This window comes from Callithrix jacchus, chromosome 9 (assembly GCF_049354715.1).
Source record: "Callithrix jacchus isolate 240 chromosome 9, calJac240_pri, whole genome shotgun sequence".
Classification (NCBI taxonomy): Eukaryota; Metazoa; Chordata; class Mammalia; order Primates; family Cebidae; genus Callithrix; species Callithrix jacchus.
In genome coordinates, this window is record NC_133510.1 from 96,850,849 (window position 1) to 96,873,124 (window position 22,276).

The 22,276-nt window shown below is 38.5% G+C and overlaps 1 protein-coding gene and 1 long non-coding RNA gene across 10 annotated transcripts in view; one reads left to right on the plus strand and one right to left on the minus strand.

Moving 5' to 3' along the window:
- Positions 1-22,276, plus strand: part of CRADD (CARD and death domain containing adaptor protein) — a 199,670-nt gene that overhangs the window by 109,219 nt on the left and 68,175 nt on the right. The gene's annotated exons all lie outside the window — the stretch shown is intronic.
- Positions 4,745-10,356, minus strand: LOC144577647 (uncharacterized). The gene is made up of 2 exons (XR_013522018.1): positions 10,298-10,356; positions 4,745-6,359 (listed from the first exon to the last, which is right to left on the minus strand). It is a non-coding gene; the product is annotated as an uncharacterized LOC144577647 (long non-coding RNA).

Sequence of the window (22,276 nt, forward strand, 5' to 3'; positions counted from 1 at the left end):
CCCTGTCCCATTACAATATGATTTGGCCAAAAATGTGCAGTCTTTCAGTGACGCAAATGCAATCATGGAATACTTAATGTAATTAAAGATACTGCTTTTCTGATTGAAACAAAAGCTAAAAGACTCCCAATTGTCACCTGTGACAGTATATGTTTTTGGAGTTACCCTTTGAGCTTTTTTGGAGTTGCCCTTTGAGCTTTTTTGAGTTGCCCTTTGAACTGTGTTATCTGATTTGAACTGTACAAACTTCCTCTTGCCACACTGGGATTTCTCTCTGGTTATGCCCTGCAGTTCCTTTATTGAATTGGCAGTGCACTTAATGCTTTTCTCTAGCTTTCATTCGACCTTCAGTAGAGGTTAAGAATAACTTCAAGGTGAAACTGGTCCTGGTGATTGATTGTTTCTCTTTCTTAAGCATTGCACCCATTTCAGAAGACAGATGCTTTTAGTATTAATGGCATCAACCGTCCTTTGCTAGAAGATAAAGTGTCAGACTTTATTTGGAAGGTAAGCTCCTTGAGGGCACTCGGCTTGTTTTATTCATTCCTCTATTCCTAGTGCCTAGAACGGTGCGTGGAGCACTGTAGAGGAAGATGTGTTGATTAAAGGAAAGAAACTTTCCTGTAGGGACTCAGGAGATAGCTGGCCTAACTTAGAATAGAAATGTGTGTGCCAAGGACCCATAGTTTCAAGTAACAGATACTCAAATGGGCGTGGACACATTTCCAGGATTTTCTCCCTTTCACTTGTACCCAACCAGACACTCGCATCTTGTCCTTTCTGTCTGGTCCTAGGGAAAAAGCCCAGCCTGTGCTTTCTAAAATATTAAATCTCACATTCACAAAGGATCTGGTTTCGGCATGTTTTTCTGTATGTTCCAAGCTCCAGACATATGCGAATGATACTAACAAATTTATTTATGATTTGTTCATATCCTTTTTCTTCCAGAGACTGGTTGAAATATTAAACTGTTAATTTCTATTCTTCACTTCCTTTAAGCCTTAACTGGAGCCACTTCTACTGGAGAGATGCCTTCCCTGGTTGGCCTCATTTCCCTCCGGTCCCTTGTTTCACTTTGCGTTTCCTCAGTTGCCAGTAGGCTGTGCTGTGATGCTTTGCATTTATTTGGTTATATCACGTATACATTTATTCTGTGTCCTCTATTAGATACTCTTGTCATTTTTTAAGCTAACATTCATTGAGGGTTATCGTGTGTTAGGTCCTGTGTTTAGGACTTTGGATCCTAAATTATTACTTTGATTTTCACAGCAACTGTTTGCAGTAGGTGGCATTATCCCCATTTTACAGATGAGAAACCTGTTTTAGAGGAGAGACATACCCAAGGATGTACTCCTAGTTAAATGGCAGAGCAGGGGCTTGACTCTTAATGCATTTGATTTAAAAGCCTGAATCATCATGTTTCACACCCTTTTAGAGGAAGGCAGGGTTCATGCCATCTGCTTCCTCCGACCACCACCACTCTTCAGCAGTATGCCATGTAATGGCTCTAAGCTTCTTATGACCTGAAAAGATGTGTTTTTAAATGCAATCAATACAAGTCTTCTGAAGAAATATATACAAGCAAAGTCAGTTAAATGCCACCAAAAACTCCTTCAATTAAGATAAACCAGTATTACCATTTTGGAGTATATCTTTCCTTGTTTCTTATGCAAATAATTAAGTATATACATTGGAAACACTCTTAAGGCTAAATGCATTCTACTAATAAGTTTCTCTTTTGTAGAGCCAAAGTTGTGTGTGTACTAAGAGCCTTTTTTTTCCTTAGTACTGTTTATGCCAATCAAACTTACTGTAAATCTGTAATCTAATTAAATATTACATAAACCAATGAAATAGGAGGATAAAAATGGAGTTGTTGTTGCCACTAAAATTAGGTTGAATGCTTTAGCAAAATGTGATAGAAACAAATCTCTAAAACAATTGCTTTAGAATTCAGAGTAGGTGGAATAACTGAAAGATTTGAAAATAAATGTTAAAAGTCACAAAGGATTCAGGATTCATCTTGCTTCACAAGAGTATTTAAATTTTTGTTTCATGTTAAAGAAACTAAAACTGAAAATAGAGAAGAAGATGGATTATGGATATGATTTATGCAGGAAAGATGATGTGGAATTCTAGCCAGCAAATACTCAAGTCCTTGGTGTTAAAGTTAAAATAACATGTTTTAGGCAGCAGGTTTTTTTTTTTTTTAATGAAGCCTCATTTTCACTAGCTTTTGAAATTAAGCAATTAACTTCTGATCCTAAATGTGTTAGATAAGAATGCTTCTACTCTATATATCTCAAAAAAGAATAACATAATTTGCTAAGCAGCTTTTTTTATGTAATACATCATGAACATATTTTCAAGCCAATAAATACAGTTTAAAACATTTTATGGCAATGTAACATACACGCAGAAAAGTACACAGACCCTAAGTGTACAGCTCAGTTTATGATTACAGAGTGAACACATCCATTTACTGCCCCCTTACTTAGGTTAAGCAACAACATTTCCAGTATCCCCTGAAGCCTACCATGGCCTCTTCCTCCCCACCAGAGATAATAGCTATTTTGAATCTATATCATAGTGTTTGTTTTTGAACTTTAAGTAAATGGAATGTCTGTAGTTTTTAATTTACTTATTTTGTTCAATATTTGTGAGATTCATCCATGTTTTTCACATGTATTATTTGTTTATTCATTCTCATTGCAGTTTATTATTTCATATGAAGGAACATACCGTAATATTGACTCATTCTGTTGTTTATTTTGTTTGTTTTATATACCTTTTTTTTGTTGCTGTTGTTAGACAGGGCCTCGCTCTGTTGCCCAGGCTCGAGTACGGTGGCACAATCTCAGCTCACTGCAATCCTACCTGCACCTGGCCCCCTGAGTAGCTGGGACTACAGGTATGTCCCACCATGCCTGGCTATTACTTTTGCATTTTTCTGTAGAGGCGAGGTGTTGCCATGTTGGCCAGGCTAGTCTCAAACTTCTAGGCTCAAGTGATCTACCTGTCTTGGCCTCCCAAAATGCTGGGATTAAAAGAATGAGCCACCTCGCTTGGCCCTCCATTCTATTGTTGATGGCCATCGGGGTTGTTTCCAGTTTAGGGCTATTATGAAAAATGTTGCTATGAACGTTCTTGTACGTGTCTTTTGGCATACGTGTGCAGGGTTCAAAGTTGTTTGTTTATATGCCCTAGGAATGGAATTGGCGGTGATAGGATAGGTGTATGTTCATCTTCAGAGAATACTGTGAAAGTGGTTGCACTAACCTACAATCTCATTATCAATCTATGTGAGTTACTGTTGTTCCATATATTTGACAACACTTGGTTTTGCCTGTCTTAACTGATTATACCCAAACTGGTAGGCCTTTATAGTCTCTTGTGATTTTAATTTGCATTTTCCTGATTGCTAATGAGCACATTTTCATGTGTTTATTGACCATTTGGATGTCTTTTGGTTGAACGTGTTGAAGTATTTGTTTAGTATTTGTCTCTTGCCTACTTTTCCATAGAATTGTCAGACATTTTCTCATTTATTTGAACTTTATGTATTCTAGATGTAGGCTCCTTTGTTGGTTGTATGTGTTAACAGTGTCTTCTTCCACTCTGTGACATGCGAGCTTCCCAATTTACTAATCTTTTCCCTTTGTTGTTAGTACTTTTTGAGTCTTGTTCAAGAAATCTTCACTTATCTCCAAGGTCAAGAAGCTATCCTCCTTTTATTGACTTTATTCTTTTACCTTTCACATTTAGATCTACAATCCACATGGAATTCCAATATTTGTGCATATTGAAAAGTTAGGGTTAAGTTTCATTAATATCCAGTTGATCAAGGAGCATTTATCAAAAGGATCATCCACTCCCCATTGCTCTGCTGTACAACCTTTTCCATAAATCAGATATCCGTATATGAATGAGTCCAGCTGTGGACTCCTTATTCTCTTCCATTGATATATTTCCCTTGATCTAATAACATATACATTGATTACTGTAGCTTAGTAGATTAAGGACTACATCTTTTCACCAATTCCTGGAGATTCTTGGTTGTTCTTGATCCTTCACATTTCCAAATGAAGTTTAGAACAGCTTAGAACAGCTTGTCAAATTTCCACAAATGAACACAGAAACACACTCAGATTTGCAGAGATTTTTAAATGGATTGTTTTGAATCTGTAGATCAGTTGCTTCTACAATAAAATATCTGAGAGAATTGATGTCTTTGCAATATTGAATCTTCCACTTTTTACATAGAGGTATCTTTTTATTTATTTGGATTTTCTGTAATTCATTCAAAGTTTTATGTTTTAGGTATTTATCTTTAACATAATTCTTTTCAATGGCTACAAAATATTTTTTTGGTTAACATAAAAATTTATTTAATTAATCTCCTTGTTTTGTAAACTTAGGTTGTTTCTGTTTTGTTTCATTGTCATAAACAATGTGATCATGAACATTAACAAATATATATGTTTTAGTGCCTTTCTGTCTCCTTGGAATTGACTCCCGAAACTGGAATTTCTGGATCATACAGCATGTACCCTCATATTCCCCAGTGGATTCTATCATTTTAAACTCTCTCCCAGAGTTATAATAAGTTTAACTCTTGTGAACGTGGAGAATAACTCACTGTATTTTCAATTTGATTTTTTTAATTACTAGTGAGAGTGAATAGTTTTCATCTGGCCAATTGTAGTTCTTTTGTGAATAGCCTTTTCATGGCTTTTGGTCAGTGTTTTTATATTTTTCTATTAATTAATGATTGCTCTTTCTATATCACACATAACTGTTTGTCATGTGTATTTACAAAATATGTCTGTGTGATAAATGAATTAATCAGTATACTTTTGTTACTGGAATGGACCTTTACAGAGAACACAAAAAGAAAACCTTGTTAAGCCTGTTTGAAATGTGATTATTCTCCAAATGTTTATGTCCTTTGAGGAATATCATAGCAATAATGAACTTAGTAGCAGGGACAATTAGCTACTAAATGAAGTAGAAGAAAGATAATAAAATTACATGGGAAGAACATGGAAATTAGATCCAGAAAACTGGGTTCTAGACATGATCTCGCTCTTTACCTCCATGATCTTGATTAAACCATATATTCTCTCTGAATCTTAATGTCTTCATCTGTATAGTGGGCAGCTTTATACTCATTTATCTTCCAGATCTAAGATGAGATCATATATGAAAAGCAGTAGTGCAAACAGTGAAAGTTATACAGTAGAAATTATAATGCCAACAAATATGGCATAAGTGTAGCAAGTTGAATGTATGCTATATTTAATTACCATCTTTTGAGGTAACCTAATTTATAAAATATTCAGCCTAACGGCCATCATTCTAGGTCCATGGTTTGTGAGTTTGTACTAATTTGCATCACTCCTTTTAAAAAGAAATGGTTTGTTGCCTGAAAAAATCAGGTTGACATCCTTTGTGACCGTTCAGAATGTGTTTGTGGTTTATTGGCTTCTAAGGCATTAGGCTTCTGTCTCCCGTATTGACAGTCTTTATGAGCTCGTTAGCCACTGTTCTGGTAAAAGCCATTTGATCTGTGATGAGGGCACTACATTAAAAGAGTATTGAAGTTGGCAATCTATATTTTGGTCCTTTCATTAGAATATGCCCTTTACAAAAGAGGCAATATGAATTTGCATTGCAAAGGATAGCTTATTTCTTTTTAGAACTCTTGAAACCAGGTAATTTAATTATGTCTATGCCATAGCCTTTTATCTTCCTCTGCAAAGAAACTCTCTCTTCTGACACCTCATATGGGAAGCCGGTCTTCTTATCCCCAGGATTAATTAACATGCAAATACTTGTCTGGAGACATGGGAGCAGTGCATTTTCAATTAGCATTTAAATGTCACTCTTAATGATGTTAGATTGATTCCTTTAAGGGAAAATTAAAATAGTAGTCATCTCTGGATTATTTCCTAGAGCATATTATTGGTATTTCTGAAGATATGGCCTTAGTAGGAGCTTTAATCTTCTACTGTTCACAGACTGATTGAGTCCGAGCCAGGGTTGGACTGGATGGCAGCAAAGCCCAGTTCTGGCCTTCCTTTGGCCCTGGTTTCCTAGCTAGGCCTGCTTCTCAGTAGCAAGTGTATTTATATTTATGTAGGTGCGGCACCTGCAGGAACTATTTGTAACTGGGAAGGGTACCCAGGAGCAAGGAGGGAAGTATAGAGTGGCTTTGGTAGCAATCATGCATGTCCCAAAAAATAAAGAAGATGAACTTTGGAGTTAGAGACACTTAGGTTTAAATGTTGCCTGTGCCACTTTGAAGCAGTAGGATGTTGAGCAAGTTATTTTCCTTCACTAAGATTCAATTTCCTCATCTGTAAAATATAAATAGTAATATTTACCAGTCAGGTTGTTAAGAGGGTTAAACATGACAATGTGTATATACTATGTCTTAAGTCAGAGTAGGCTATCTGCTGTAACGAAGAACTCCAAATCTCAGTGGTTTAACTTAGGTTATGTTGTGGTTTGACTGTGTCCACACTTGAATTCCCACATATTATTGGAGGGATCCATTGGGAGGTGGTTGAATCATGGGGGCAGGTCTTTCCTGTGCTGTTCTCGTGGCGGTGTATGAGTCTCATGGGATCTGATGATTATATAAGGTGGAGTTTCCCTGCACAAGCTCTCTTATCTTATCTGCTGCCATGTTAGGTGTGCCTTTCGCCTTCTGCCATGATTGTGAAGCCTCCCCAGCCACGTGCAACTCTAAGTCCCTTAAACATCTTTTGTAAATTGCCCAGTCTTGGGTATATCTTTGTCAGCAGTGTGAAACAGACTAATACAGGTTATTTCCTGTGGAAGAAAGGAGGGTTTTGCTACATGCAGACATTTAGGGACCCAGACATCTTTTATCTAGTGACCTTGTCATTTTCTAAGGCCTTGGAACCCTCATTGAATCATCTGTCTCTGGCAGGAGAGGGGAGTAAATATGTATCATGCAGGAGGCCAGGCTAGAGGTGGGGCACGTTGCTTCCACTCAGATCCCATTGCTTAGGATTCATAGCCATACTTACTTTTGGGGTTTTTTTGTTTTTTTTTGAGACAGGGTCTGGTTCTGTTGCCCAGGTGCATGGTACGATTAGGCTTGACCACCTGGGCTCAATCAGTCCTCCTGCCTCAGCTTCCCAAGTAGCTGGGACTACAAGTGTGCACCACTACACCAGCGAGTTTTCGTATTTTTTGTAGAGATGGGGTTTCACCTTGTTGCCTAGGCTGGTCTGAACTCCTGGGCTCAAGTGATCCACCCACCTCAGCTTCCTGAAGTGCTGGGATTACAGGCGTGAGCCACTGTGTCTGGCACCATAGCTACTTTCGAGTAAACCTGGGAAATTTGTGCTTAAGAGAAAACCAAAATGGATTTGTTTAATAGACACATAGTCCACCACTATCTAGTTCGCTACAAACATTCAGTAATACTTGTTAAATAAGTGAGAGAAAGAAAAAAATGAAATGAATTTTCTTTTTCATAGATTCCTAGAGTATTAGAACTGATGAATGTATTGGAAGTGATAGAGGTTTTACCCCTTCTTTTATAGATGAGAAGCCAGAGGGCCTGAGGAATTTAGTTAGTAGCCAATGCAAAATCATCCAGCTGTTTAGTGGCAGGACCATAACTTGAACCCACTTTCCCCAAATGCTGCTATTTATTCTGCATTTAATTATTGAAAATCTCATTGTTTTCTGCCCTTGCCTTTTGGAATGTGAAGATGGGTTAAGGGGCGAGAGGGGGGTTAAGGATGTTATTCTGATCCTTATAGGTAGACCTCAGTTTTCTCTGGGGAAGAAGGTTTGGTATTTTAGGGTGGTAGGATAGATATACCCTCAGGGCTGGAGCCTCTACAGCTTCTCAGTAATTTGTATGGAGAGTGAAAATTAGTCTTCACTCACTCACTCATGTGTTTAAATAGCTTTTCTTTAGTCCCCTCCTATGTGTAACAAATCATGCAAGGTGATGTGGGTGCAATGGTGAGTAAAGCTGGAATATTCACAGCCTAAGGTAGGTGTCAAATATTTACACATTAATCACTAAACGAAGTGAAGAGCAAGGAGGAAGCAACAAGGTGAACGTGACCAGCTGCTAGCGTGGGGAGGGAGAGGGCATACAGAAAGCTTCATGGAGGCAGGGTCTTAAAGAATGGATCACACTTTGTTGGGAATTTGATCTGTCCTGAAATACATATAAGCTTGTGTTTGTATAGTTGGTGTAAATAACCTTGTTTAGTTGTGGATGTGCATTGAGAGAAATGAGAAAAACTGACAAAAACCCACAATGATGATCAGTACTCCTGTGAGGATTTAGTGTTCACATTTACCATTCATCTGTAATTTTGTCAAGTTTTTAACAGTAAATTATTAATAAAATAACCTTCAGGATACAGGTCAAACATCAACAAGCAATATTTTATCACCTGCCAGCAAGTTTTAGACCCCGTGTTTTTGGTTAGCTACAGATCCTTAGAATTTGTAGGGGCAGGGGTAAGATGCATGAAATAACAGTAAACTGAGTACCAGTATGAAGAGGAGGACGCACACCTGTGCAGAGGATGTACAAACACGTATGTGGGTTTGGATTAGGAGGCCTGGTTTTCAGAAAGGTTTCTGTGAGATGTACTGTTTAGAGCTGAGTTTTGTAGGATTGATGGAAATTGTTGGCATCTCAGGTATAGTTATTAAATAGTGGTGGAAGAGCACTGGTTACTCTATAGTTTGGCAAAGAGGATTTGTGGAAAAGGGAGATTGGATGAAGGTTTTATAGTTAGTAAGTGGCAGAGCTTGCTTAATACCCTGGACTTGTCTGATGTCTGTTCTTCTCCCATCGCTCCATACTGCTTTGCTGAGAATGTGGGTAGGAGTCAGAATCCTACTATGCTTTCCATTTGAAGGTTAGAGTCAGGGTTGCCAGCGGCGGGTTATCAAACAGGTGATGTTTGCTTTTAGTATCCTTAGCTCCTTTCTGGTGTGTCTCTTCTCTCCTTGGCATTCATTTTCTCACACCCTTCCCATCTGATTCACAGTAGGATTTCAGAGGACTCTAGAAAGTATTTGTATTATTTTAAAATAGTACATTTTATTTATTTATTTTTTTTTTGAGACGGAGTTTTGCTCTTGTTACCCAGGCTGGAGTGCAATGGCGCGATCTCGGCTCACCGCAATCTCCGCCTCCTGGGTTCAGGCAATTCTCCTGCCTCAGCCTCCCGAGCAGCTGGGATTACAGGCACACGCCACCGTGCCCAGCTAATTTTTTTGTAATTTTAGTAGAGATGGGGTTTCACCATGTTGACCAAGATGGTCTCGATCTGTTGACCTCGTGATCCACCCTCCTCGGCCTCCCAAAGTGCTGGGATTACAGGCTTGAGCCACCGCTCCCGGCCCAATAGTACATTTTAAATTATAAATGTATCCTTAAAGTAACAATTCAAATTGTGCAAAAAGGACATAAAATGCAAAGTAATTTTCTCTTTCTCCACAACCTTTAATCCTTATTTTTTTAAAATATCTTTTCAGAAATTTTATGTGGACATTCAAGCACATACAATATATTCTCTTTTATCTAAGAGAACCCATTTAATATATGTGTCTTCTGTAATTTGATTTTTTTAATTAACATATGGGACAGTCTTTCATATGATTACATAGTTCTACCTTATTTTATTTTAATCAACAGAATAGTAGTCCACTGTACTGCTTTTCTGTGATTCTTACTGAACAGTATTAAATTTATTTTCTTAATGTTTGCATTTATTATGCACCATGCTTCAGAGAACATCCTTACGGTGATCTGCAAACTTGTAAAGGGGTTATTTGTAGGGGACTTGCAATGGAATTCCTAGGATGAAGAGTTTGTGTATTTAAAATTTTATTAGATATTGAGAAATTGTCCTCCAGAAAGGCAGTAGTACCGTTTTCATTGTATTCACAGTCTATGTGAATGCTTGTTTCCTAAAGCCTTTTCCTTTTTAAAGAGGACTTCAGGTCAGAGAAGAAGAGACAAAGAGCAGAGTGGGTACTAAAAATAAGTTGTGCCTAAGAGAAACGAAAACACATGTTCACACAAAAACTTGTACATAGCAGCATGCTTTATAGCAGCCAAACAGTGGGAAAAGCCCACTGTTCATCAGCTACTGAATGATAAACAAAATGGGGCATATACATACAATGGAGTATTATGCAGCAATAAAGACTACAACATGGATAACCTTTGGAAGCATGCTGCTAAGTGAAATAAGCCAGGCATAAGATCATGCATACTTACATGAAATATCCATAGAGACAGAAAGAAGATAGTTGTTGCTTAGAGAGGAAGGTGGAGAGGATTTGAGAAATGACTGCTGATATATAAAGGGTTTCTTTCTGGAGTTGTGGGAATGTTCTAAAATTAGATTGCGGTGATGGTTGCACAACTCTGAATATATTAAAAACCACTGAATTGCACACTTTAAATGGGTGAATTTTATAATATGTGAATTTTATGTCAATAAAACTATTTTAAAAAAATAAGTGGTGGCAGAATGCATGGTATGGGATGGAAAGGATGAGGATATGGTCATTCTCATGGGCCTGTGGGTCAGGCAGGAAGACAGTGCCATAGCCAGCGTGGCAAGGAATTTAGATGGGGGAAGGTGTTCTGCCAGGCTGTGCTGAGCTGGGCGTTCAGGTGGCTGATGACCAGCTATAGGGGTGGATGTTAGAGTTTTTTCCCCTAGCAGAATTAGAGGCAAGAGGCAGTTGATGCCATTCCCTAGACAGGGTCAGAACTGAGGTTAGTACACTGAATTTCTGACTTCTTGATCTTGTTCAATCCTTTGAATACACAGAAGATACTGTTCTCCTGGAAGGCAGTAAGTTTCCTTTGCTGACCTAGAAATGCCTGCTGTGTTCCAGCATTTGGAAAACGAAGGTCAGAGAGAGGAAGCTGAGCTCAGCTGCTGAGTCAAGGAAAAAAGAAGGAAGACCTAGGGGTCACCAACGAAGAAGAGGCCCTCATTTGTGAATAAGTGTAGTCAGTTTTAAATTTAGCAATTAAGCTCTTTCTACACAGTGGAAGTGACTGTTCTTTTGGAATGTTTGCTAATAAATATCATAAGAATGTTTAAAGGAAGTTATGATTTTAAGTGACCTCTGAGTTGTGCTGATGGATAAAATTCAGCTCAATAGAACAAAGGTTAATCTTATAGTATACCCTGAAAGTTAAAGGGAAATCCACACACCTTCCCACCAAAGTCAGTTTTTCCTGGTGTTTGTGGCTTTTTGAATCTGCTGCTTGCTTCTCATTCCTCGTCATCATGGCTCCATAGGATATATTAATTAAATTAAATCATGACATCCAAATCTTCTTAGTTATTCTCAGGTCTGAGGTTTTCAGCTTTAGAAAGAACAGTGGTCTCCATGGTTTTGTTTTGAACATTTTTGAGTGGCTACTGCTCGTTTACCAGTAGTTTGGTATAGAAGCCCGAGACGGTTCAGTGTGTGGTTCAGTGTTGACCTAATAGCAAAATAATTTTGGACCAAACAGAAGTCCTTTTCCTTGTCACTGTATTTGATTAACTACCCTGTATATGCTCTATTATCTAAAAACTTCATTTTAGAAAATACAATGGTTATTAAACAATGAGTCTTTGTGCTTGATTAGGACATAAACGGGAATCTCACCCACTTTTAAACCTTTCCAAGAAATAACTTTTCCTCTGATTTTATTTTGAATTGCTAAAGAACTTTTAGCAGGGAGAGAAAATTTGGTTGATGATTCAGAGTGTGAGGGAAAGGAAGTGAGGGATTCTGGCACATGCGCATGAGTTGAATGACAACTGGCGGATATTTTCATATTGATTGCTATTCTTAGCCTAAGGCCTGGAACGGAGTAGGGAGTAACTAAGCTTAGCCATACTTATTAGACTTAGAGATTTTACTTTGTTTATGTCAGTGTCAAGGCCTTTGGGAAAACTTTGGTATGCTTAGCTGATTTCTTGAAATACGGTCTTTCTCTCATGTAATTTCCTCTCATTCAATAAATGAAGAATAAAATGTTGACAGGTTGAACTGCAAGACAATCTAAGTTGCTGTTTATTTTTGTCTGTTAGCCAAATCTTAACCCACTATGCATAGCCACACAGGGTGTTTTTTGTTTTTGTTTTTGTTTTTACTTTGATTTGTTTCTCCTAAATACACTTTAAAGATAATTAGTTATGGCCTGTATTACAATTTCTTTTTGTGTTCTTGTATTAGGATACCGGAAGTAGCAATGAATTCACTGGAGAACTCAAGAATGTAAGAGCAAGGTGTTTCCCCCACTTACTGAGTTGGGGATATAAGCTTTTATCCTTTGCCAGCCCCTTTAGAAATTCTGACTATGAACCGTCATGACTTAACTTCAAAACACAGCCTTGTTCTTTTGTCAGTGGAGCCAAAACATAATGCCTGAACAACAATTATAGGTTGGTATAGACAAGGGAATAGTCTTATTTTGCTGGATTCTGATACTGCACATACTTATTCAGCTAAATATCAAAATTGCCACAGCCAAGATGTAGTCATTGATGAGGACTTTATTCTACCCAATGTCTGATCAATCTGTTTCACTCCATAGAAACATAGATGTTTCAATCCAGAAAAGCCTTTCTGTTTTTTAAACAACAGATTGAGGAAGCAATGAGATGGAAATACTACTCTGAACTTAGTTCTAACTAATTAGACAAATTGTTTATTGAAGTAGAATTAACTAAAACCTTGGGTGGGAGTAACCACAATAGTATTGTTTGGTAACTTCAAGAGATAAAAGTTGAATATAACCAAATAGTAGTGGTGATTTTAGGAAAATATATCTCAGAGGTTCACCATGTTGGCCAGGCTAGTCTTGAACTTCTGACCTCAGGTGATCTGCTTGCCTCAGCCTCCCAAAGTGCTGGGATTACAGGCGTGAGCCACCACACCTGGCCCAGGAACCATTTTGATAACAAGGAATTTTTGATGGGCTTGGATATTAAGAGAACATATTTAGAAGATTGAAAGGCAAGCACATGACCAGGGACAAATTCAGAAGAGTGGCATAAACTGGTAAGAAAATATCTGCAAAGCTCAAGTTCAGACTGAGCTGAGGCTGGAGAGAATGTTAAAGACAACAAGAAAGTGCTTTTTTTTTTTGAGACCGAGTTTCGCTCTTGTTACCCAGGCTGGAGTGCAATGGCGCGATCTCAATTCACCACAACCTCCTCCTCCTGGGTTCAGGCAATTCTCCTGCCCCAGCCTCCTGAGTAGCTGGGATTACAGGCACGTGCCAACATGCCCAGCTAATTTTTTGTATTTTTAGTAGAGACGGGGTTTCACCATGTTGACCAGGATGGTCTTGATCTCTTGACCTCGTGATCCACCCGCCTCGACCTCCCAAAGTGCTGGGATTACAGGCGTGAGCCACTGCACCCAGCAAGAAAGCGCTTTTTAAAGCTATGTTCAAAACAAGAAGAACAAGTAAAGGCTAAGCTCATTGCTTGGGGCAGATGGAATAATGTTAAAATATGATGCAAAACAGACCTACTCAACTATTTGGCTTCTCTCTTTATTAAAGACAATGATGTTCAAACTGGAATGTGTAACATAAACATGATTAAGGATAAATTGAAGCATGCCAGATAGATAATGATAATAATAGTTGTGACTACAATTAGCGTTTCTGTTTAGGACTGAGTACTGGAAAAGAGAACTTAGTTGCTTTTTAAATTACTTACTGGCAAGTGTGCATGGTAGCTATTACTGTTACCAATCTCATTGTACAGATGAGAAGACCGAGGCACAGGAAGATTTAATGACAAACCAAGTTACACAGTCAGTAAGCGATGGGCTGGGATTCAGATCCAGGTCCGACTAACTTCAAAGTCGGGCTCTTTTCGTTGGACTTCCTGACTCCCATGCTTATCACTTCTAGTGTTTTTCAAGAAGATTGCATTTTTTTGGTTTAAATTATATTGTAAGGCACATAAACAAACACATACCAGTAGATGTTATTGAAGAGCCACAGTGGGTAATTGCTGTGAAACAAGGAAAATGGAATATCAAAATGATAAACAACACACAAAGACTTTCTTGATTACTTCTTTTTTTTTTTTTTTTTGAGACAGAGTCTCCTCCCTCTGTTGCCCAGGTTGGAGTGCAATGGTGTCAACTTGGCTCTCTGCAACCTCCGCCTCCCAGGTTCAAGTGATTCTCATGCCTCAGCCTCCCGAGTAGCTGGTATTACAGGCATACTCCACCAGGCCCAGCTAATATTTTTTTTTGTATTTTTAGTAGAGACAGGGTTTTGCTAGGTTGGCCAGGCTGGCCTCAAACTCCTGACCTCAAGTAATCCAACCGCCTCAGCCTCCCAAAGTGCTGGGATGACAAGTGTGAGCCACTGTGCTCAGCCTCTTGATTGCTTGTTTTAAAGGTTTGCTTTGAACCATCTAGAGCAAAGCCATCTAAGAGACTGCTGGGATCATGTCAGAATGATTCAGAAGCCAACCTGAGGGAACCCCCAGAGGGCAAAGATGGGACAGTTTGAGCATCAAAATGATGGAAATATATAAAAATATATAAAAATCCATGTGTTTATGACAGAATTCTGAAGACACAGACAACAAAACAAACAAACAAAATCCCTTATTCATCACTTCCGAAATCGTTAGGGCATCAAGTCATTGTTCTGAAAATGGTTTAAAAAGGAGATCTCATATCCACCCCTGCTTTCCTATTTACTTTATAGAGAATTACAATTCATAAATGCAGAAGGGTGCTATAAGTTTTTAAAACCTACAGTTTTGTAGTGTCTAATGAAATAATGGAGCTAAGCGGCAATGATAAGATCATCAGGTAAAATTGGTGCTTTCTAACAGAGACTCACTTGAACAAGCTGACAACACTTGAACCTACTGATCAGTCTCCATAGCACTAAAAGTGGAACCTCTGAATGTTAGTTATGCTCTTCCAATGTCATCTGATAGAAAGGAAACAGCACCACCTGTGAAGTATTCTTACCCACATCCTCTCCCCCAACAAGGCTGAACTCATCAAACAGCCACATCTAACTATATTAATCCCAGGTGACAGGAAATACGGGAGACAGAGGAACGTGCTAAACACCACTGCAAGGGTACAGGTGAGCCAATGCCTGAATATAGAAAGTTCTACAAAACAAATTACCCATTTTTTTTTTCAGTATATAGATGTTATGAGAAAAAAGTAGGGAGGGGGAACTGTTAAAAGACCTGAGAGACCTGTAAACCAAATGCAGGCATGAATCTTGTTTGGAACTTGATTTGAACAAACTAACTATAAAAATGACTTTTTAAAAATAATAGGCGAAAGTGAAACATGCTCTGTTTATTACACGTTACTAAGGAATTATTGGTAATCTTATTGAGTTGGTGGTATTGTGATTTTTTAAAAGTTCTCATCTATTTAGAAGCACTTATTAATGGATTGATATGATGCCTGAGAGTTTCTTTAAAAAATACTCCTTCAAAAGAAAAAGTGTGTGTATAGGGAAATAGGTGAAATCAGAATGGTAAAATGTAATCATTGTTGAAGCTTGGTGAGGGTTTGTGGGGTTCATCACACTTTCTACTTTGTTATATATGGAAAATTCACATAATACAAACAGTCAAATATGCTATTTGAGAGGCAGAGTTTTGGTAGAAGGCCTGGTTTATAACCCAAGTTGTATAACTTGGGGAGAGTCATTGCTACTCCCACCTTTTTTTGCCTCTTTCCCTTCTTTTTTACTTTCCTTCTATTTCTTAAAAAAATCATTTGCTGGGCCACATTTTCCCCAAGGGACTGTCCTGCTACCACCAGCCTTCCAAGGTATAAGTATAGTTATTATTATTATTATTTAACAGATGAGGAAATCGAAGCATAGAGGGACTAAGTTTCTCACTCTCAAATTCAAGTCTGCCTCTGCCTCTTTTGTTTTATTTGATGCTGGCTCCCAGGAGTATAGTCCTTTGATTTTATCGTTTTTAAGCTTTTTTATTTTTAATTTTGTTTATGGATAAATTTTAAACAATGAATAAATAAAGATAGGTCAAGTGGAGTAGCGTTTGTGTTTTTTGCATGTGAGAAAGATGCAAGGTATGGTTGTTATTGTAACAATTACAAAGACGTCATCAAGGCCAAGCAGTGATGAAAGCCAAATGCGTAGCAACTTTCTTCATATTCAGAAAAGAGAGTCTATAAATTGTAACTTTAAGCCATAAAATACGTTTATTTATGCTTGTTCTTCAAAAGCGTATATTTGATAATCTTTTCATTAGAAGTAGAAGCCTGAAAAAAATGGCTAATTTCATTTTTCATGTGTTTGTAAAATACTTTTAGAACTATCACAAGAAATTCCCTAAAAATGTCAAAGCAAATGAACAAGGGAAATCCTGCCCGCCCCTTATGCCACTGTTTTCTTTACTTACTGAAAAAAATGACATTGGCTTTTGTAAAACCTGGGTGTGCTGGTGGGCATGTGCTGACATGTCGCTGTCATCTGTCATGTGTCATGCTCTGGATGTCAGAACCAGACGTCAGTCAGGGAAGACAGCGAGTAAGGAGCCGGCCCACCAAGCTCTTGCTGCAGGGTTTGTGAGGTTCACATCCACTGCTTAGATTTAGCGTGACTTTCCAAAACACCTGACATGTGGTACTTCATGGCTGGTCCCACATAACAATTTATGCCCTAGAGATGTCTGACTAGATCTTAGAAAATTATACTAATGGGTCTGACGTTTTTTCCTTCAATAATCACAGCACTAAATATAGTCAAGCTGAATAACAAAATTTTATTCACACTCAGGGCATGTCAGTGAGGGCATCAAAAATGGAAGAATAACAAATATGGCTGATATTTTAAGTTTTATAATATGATAGGCACTGCACTAAGTCTTTTGAATATCTAATCATGTTTAACTCTCAATGTCCCATTTTATAGCTGAAGCACAGAGAGGTTATGTGAGTTGCCCCAAAGTTGCACAGTTAATGAGTGGCAGAGCTGGGCTCTAAACCCAGGCTGTCTGACCCCTGAGCCTTTGTTCTTCCAACCACTGTGCAGTCTCCAAGGATCAGCAGAACAAAGTGAGCACCTGCTAATCCATAGCCGCCATGGTTTAGCCCTCTGTGGGCTTTTGGAGCACCTTAATACCCTTTGTTCTGTGTCAGAGCTGTTTTTCAGCTTTGCAGATGTCTGAAGTCAAGCAAAAGAGATGGAGAGGTTGATAAAGCACACGTGGCAAATCTCTGGCTGAGTTGATATTAGAACACAGAGTCCCAGAGTGATTTACTGTCCAGGGGGAAAGCCAGTTGGCCTGACCTCCTTGCAAGACAGTTAAAGGACATAAGAATGGATATTAATTCAAGACTGTCAGAAAGAAAGTGGGTCAGAAATGAAACAAAAGCAAATGTCAAAAAAACACCACTTTGGTATAAATAAAAAGTCAATTCTTCTTAATAAAGAGCTGTCTATTCTTCATTAGCTTATTAGAAAAGTACAGAGCCTGCTTACTTTTAGATTCTAAAACCTCTTCAGGTACAACTCTATTAATTTGATGCACTTTCCTCAAAAGAATGATATTTTGACAAATATAGTTTTTGGCTTCAGTCACATCTAGAAACATTGGAATAAGTACAATGTTGTGTTTTGTTTTAATTTTTTTAATAGGAACTATATTTGATAATATCTATACTCCAAACACCTCTAAAAATAATTTTCAATTGGCAAGCTATTTTTTCATGTATTTCCCTAGTTTGGGAGAAGAAATTTTAACATTTAATTTGATACGCTTAGTACCTTTGAGAGAGAAAGGAGGAGAAAATTTTATCATCTTATGTGAAATATGCTTTAGTATTTACGTAATTGAAAATGATTCAAACTGATTTCCTCTAATGAACATCAGAAATGAAAATAAAAATTGTATTTACTCCAAAGGATAGTGGCTTGAGTCACCCACTGGTATATGTGACCTATGAGTCACTCACTACTATGCATCTTCCTGATCCCCTGACCTATGGGTTAGAAGTCAAAGATGCTTCACTGGAGATCCCTTTGTAGCTTCTTTTCCCCTTCACTATTCAACCACAACTGCTGCTGACAGCTCCTGGCAGAACAGGAATGGGAGACCAAGGAGTGGATATGTGGAAGTGGAGTGATTTATTTATAGGAGACTTTTGGCAAATGAAAGAAAATAGATGTGAAATCTTAGCAGTTCTAGCATGTTCATCAGAAATGCAAGCTCATGATAGTCATTTCAAGGGGAATTGTGGAAGAACGGTGCCACCCTACTTCACAGGTCATTAAATCATGTATTTGGTTACCAGTGAGAATCTGAGTAGAAGAACAGACAAGAATAAGGACATGTGGGATGGAGTCCTGCAGCTTGTAACCATCAACAAATCACTTCACGCTTTGGCCTTAAATTTGCCATAAAGGGCTTCTACTTAATCTTAATGATTACATCTTCATCAAAATGGTATGATTCTAAATTCCTGTGGGATATACAAGTGAGACAGGACTGGTGGAACAATAATTTTGGTTTTTGCTTTAAAAGAAAGTATTGGGGAGGCAGCAGGGAATAGCAAAGGTCACAGATTCAAAAGCATTAACTGCCTGGCCTGTGAAGACAAATGCATGAGGTAGGTTTGATATAATGGAGTTACAAATTCATATTTTATGCAAAACCCTATAATTCTAAACATTGGCAATTCATTCATGTTTATCAAATCACTGTTTTAGGCCCCCTTTGGCTGGCCAGTGGGCTTTCTGCTTTAGACTTCTGGAATAAACTCCACAGTTTAGAGGTGAGGGATAGACCTGGATTCTACCAGACCTGAATTTGAACCTTAGCTCTGCCCTCTAAGGAATATGTAAACTTATACCTCTGCATTTAACTTCTCAAAGCTTCAAGTTTCTTGATCTGTAGAAATGAGAATGATAATACCCCTTTTGTAAGATTTCCTGAAGATTTTGGGTAGCATAATACTTAATACATAGTAGGCACATCTTCAAAGGGAATTCCATTCCCTTTTCTGTGGAGGTAGATCCTGTATACTTTTTTCATTTTTGTCTTGATGACCAGTTTCTCACAATTTATAAAAGTGTAGCAGGCCTGTAATCCCAGCACTTTGGGAGGCCGAGGTGGGTGGATCACGAGGTCAAGAGATCAAGACCATCCTGGTCAACATGGTGAAACCCCATCTCTACTAAAAATACAAAAAATTAGCTGGGCATGGTGGCACGTGCCTGTAATCCCAGCTACTCAGGAGGCTGAGGCAGGAGAATTGCCTGAACCCAGGAGGCAGAGGTCGCAGTGAGCTGAGATCATGCCATTGCACTCCAGCCTGGGTAACAAGAGCAAAACTCCGTCTCAAAAAAAACAAAAAGAAAAACAAAAAAGTGTAGCAGATACCAGTGCTTTTTCATAGATTCTGAAATCCCTTGAATTTACGTTTTAGTTGTCTTAAAATAAAGATTTCTTTAAGAGACCACATTCAGAGGTGTTGGGAATTCACTCAGTGTAGTTGAAAAATATTAAGGGAAATATTAGGGAAGTTATAAGATGATAGTCTCAAACCTTTTGGAAGGCAGAAAGGTTTTAATGAGACTCGCTGAAGGCAGCCAGTTTTTATGTTAGAGCATTAAGTCATAGAGTGTAGATTAGGATAATAAAAGCTTCCCCAGTTAAGTCTGTTTACCCCACATCCCTTTGTCTCTACTCTGTTTACTCATGTAAACTTTGTACTAGATGGCCCCCTTGGGGGAGGTTGAAAGAGAATCACCTGTTATTACCCGTTAATAATGTTTACTCTGGGCCCTAGAACCAAAAGCTTTTATCATAAAACCACTTGTTTAACCATGTTAATTATCCACAAGCGTGTTGACTTAGAACTTCTGTTATTAAATCTATACTGAATAGATGTGAGGAGGAATAAAGAGTAGTGGTCAGTTAGCTGCAGTCGCCCTCTGAAAGCAGCTGATGACCATCCCTAACCCACTCGATTCACTATATTCTAGTGTGTGTGAGTGCATTTATTCATCCATTGCTGAGTCAGGGTCTGCAAGACAGACCTCCACAGGTAGTGATCAACATCTCAGCGGATGTAAGGAGACCTGACAAAGACAACATCACAGCACAGAGGGATAAGTTTTCTACTTGCCAGTAGAGGTAGAAGGCATTAAAACCAAATAGATCTGTCAGTTACTGTCTTGAGGTAGAGCCCCTAAAGCAGTAAAACCCATCTATGACAGTGAGGAAGCCTGAGACAGTATTTCCTCCTTAGGACAAAAGACCAGTGGGTAGTGGCCCTTCTGTGACTCATAATAATTCTGTAGTTTGATTAAACCTAATTTTGAAAGCATGTGCTACATGCCCTACTATGTGCTGGGCACTATGCCAGAGGAATAATGTAAAGCTGACCAAAACATAATGCCACTATTGCCTACAAGTCTGTCTAGGCTGTTTAAGGATTTAGATTGCAGTATTGTGCATGAGTCCACTTTGAGACATTATATATATCTTCCAATAATGTTGCTATTGCTCAAGATATCTTTGAAGTCTCTCCTTGGAATTTGCTTTTAGAGCTCTTGGCACATTCTGCTGAAGATTTTTTTTTTCCCCCGGTGGCATTCATTCTTAGAAGGTGGATTTGATGTCGGGGACTGGCCAAGTGTTGTTCATCATTAAGTTGGCCTCATGGGTGGTGGTTAAACTGGCTGGAGTAATTTGTGGTTAAAAACGAGCCAGGACGGTAAAGTAGTATGACAGGTTATATATATATTTATATCACATCAACTGATTGTAGAGATAAAGGTAGTTCCAAAAAGGCAATCTGCAAATTTTTTGCCCTGAACCAGTATCACTGGAATATATTTGTAGCTCCCTAACAGGCTAGCTTTGAAATCAGTGGTACTCACATGTGCATATGTTGTAGTATGTCTGCTGAGCCTTGTACTTAACCTCTTAGCAAACTCAGTTTTGTTTTTCGTTTTTTACTTTTAAATGTTATTCTATCAAGTTCAGGGATAGATTTTCTCCAGGAAAATGAAACAAGTAAGATCCACTCTCAGGGGACTTTCATGGAAAGAAATAGATGCTTATACCGAGTTCTTTAAAACTATCCAAACTGGGAAGCATTGCCTCATAGCTGACTGATTATTCTGCCATGATTTGGGGACAGATAAATTTCCCATCAGCATGTTTAACATGAGAATTAAAGAGTTCTGTGGTGTGGCCTGTTGACCTCATTTGCTCATTCCACAAAGATCTTTCAGAGTCCACTGTATGGCAGGCATTATCACTTACCATGGTGATGATGGTGAGGCCATGTGCATGCTTCACTTAAGGAAGCCTGATCCTCAAGAATACAAACGCACTCAATAAGAAACTTGAGTGTAATTAATAGAAGGCCTGGTAATTATCCTGTCTTTTCCTTAGAGGGTTATTTGGAGGTTGTGAAGTGTCAAGCCTCTCTGTTGCATTTGAAATATGGCTCATCTCATGACCATTGGAATGTATGTACTCTCTGGAGGAAACACATCTCTGCCATGGTATCTGTATTAGTCTGTTCTCATGCTGCTATGAAGAAATACCCAAGACCGGGTAATTTCTAAAGGAAAGAGGTTTAATTGACTCAGTTTCTCATGGCTGGGGAGGCCTCAGAAAACTTAACAATTATGGCAGAAGGCACCCCTTCACAAGGTGGCAGGAGAGAGAGTGAGTGCCCAGCAAAGGAGGAAACCCTTTATAAAACCATTGGATCTCACTAAAACTCACTCACTATCATGAGAACAGGGTGGGAGAAGCTGCCCCCATGATTCAGTTATCTCCACCTTGTTCCTCCCGTGATACATGGGGATTATGGGAGCTACAGTTCAAGGTGAGATTTGGGCAGGGACACGGCCAAACCATATCAGCACCTGACCACAGTGTGTATGGTCCCTGAGGCCCAGGAATGAATCTCAGAGTATCTCCTTAGCTTATGTACCACTGAACCCTTGTTAGCATGATGTTCTTGATTTTTTAAATTGAATATTCTTGATTCAGGAATATTCTTGATTTGAAAGGGAGGGTCTGAGGTAGTTGTCTAGTTCATCCTCCATCTGAGAACACTGTCTTGGTGTCATAGAAACAGCAATGGTGTTAGAATCAAAAGATAAACTTTCCTGCCCCAGCTCTGCCTCTCCTTAGCCTATCCCAGGTTCAGTCTCCCCACCATTTAAGGAACACCAATA